Source organism: Colobus angolensis, unplaced genomic scaffold (genome assembly GCF_000951035.1).
Source record: "Colobus angolensis palliatus isolate OR3802 unplaced genomic scaffold, Cang.pa_1.0 Scaffold133, whole genome shotgun sequence".
NCBI classification, from domain to species: Eukaryota; Metazoa; Chordata; class Mammalia; order Primates; family Cercopithecidae; genus Colobus; species Colobus angolensis.
This window is the reverse complement of record NW_012114411.1, coordinates 1983775-1985278: the sequence shown is the minus strand read 5'-3', so window position 1 is coordinate 1985278 and position 1504 is coordinate 1983775.

Genomic DNA, 1504 nt, shown 5'->3' with positions numbered 1-1504 from the left:
AAATAAATAAATAAATAAATAAATAAGGGTAAGGCAGCTAGGTGCGGTGGCTCACGCCTGTAATCCTAACACTTTGGGAGGCCGAGGCTGGTGGATCACTTCAGGTTGGGAGTTTGAGACCAGCCTGACCAACATGGAGCAACCCCGTCTCTACTAAAAATACAAAATTAGCTGGGCATGGTGGCGTATGCTTGTAAACCCAGATACTCAGGAGGCTGAGGCAGAAGAATCGTTTGGACCCAGGAGGTGGAGGTTGCAGTGAGCTGATATCGCACCATTGCACTCCAGCTTGGGCAACAAGAGCAAAACTCGGTCTCAAAAAAATAAAAGAAAAAAAAAGGGTAAGGCCTCAGGTTTTATTATCAATGCTCGTTGATAACAGCATTTTGAGACTTGTTTGGCAACATTAAAATGTTTGATAGCCTTTGACTAGCAATTCTATGTCAAATAATTTATCCTAAAGAAATACCCACGGAACTACCCAACAGTGAAAATCAGCATATTCATCAAATTATTTGCAACTGTAAGCAAAAAAAGACAGGAAAAGAAAACATAGACTTACATATAGTAATAGGGCATTGGTTCAATGAGTATAGGAAAATCCAGTCTCGAATGCTATGAAGTCATCAAAAATCAGGTCTTAGGCGGGGCGCAGTGACTCACGCCTGTAATCCCAGCACTTTGGGAGGTCGAGGCAGGCAGATCACCTGAGGTCAGGAGTTCGAGACCAGCCTGGCCAGTATGGCAAAACTCCGTCGCTACTAATGATACAAAAATTAGCCAGGCGTAGTGGTGCACACCTGTAATCCCAGCTACTTGGGAGGCTGAAGCACAAAAATCGCTTGAACTCTGGAGGCAGAGGTTGCCGTGAGCTCAGATAATGCCACTGCCCTCCAACCTGGGCAACAGAATGAAACTGTGTCTCAAAAAAAAAAAAAAAAAAAAATCAGGTCTTATGGCATTTAATAATAGGGAAATATTCACAATGTAATAATGAGTTTTGAAAAACAACTGTATATGCAGTATGAGTCCAATTTATGTATTTATGTATGTATGTAAGTATCTATTTATTGAGACAGTCTCATTCTGTCTCCCAGGCTGGAGTGCAGTGGCATGATCATGGCTCACCGTGGCTTTGAACTTCCGGGCTCAAAAGATCTTCCCACCTCAGCTTCCCTACTGGCTGTGCCTACAGGCACACCACCAGGTCTGGCTAATTAAAAAAAAAGACATTCTTGTAGAGACGGGGGTCTCACTTTGTTTCCCAGGCTAGTCTTGAAATCCTGGGCTCAAGTGATCTTCCCACTCTGGCCTCCAGCAGCAGTTTTGGTTGTTGTTGTTTGTTTGTTTTGTTTTGAGACAGGGTCTCGCTCTTTCACCCAGGCTGGAATGCGGTGATGCAATCTTGGCTCACTGTAACCTCTGCCTCCCAGGTTCAAGCCATTCTCCTGCCTCAGACTCCCAAGTAACTGGGACTACAGGCGCACGCCACCATGTCTGGCTA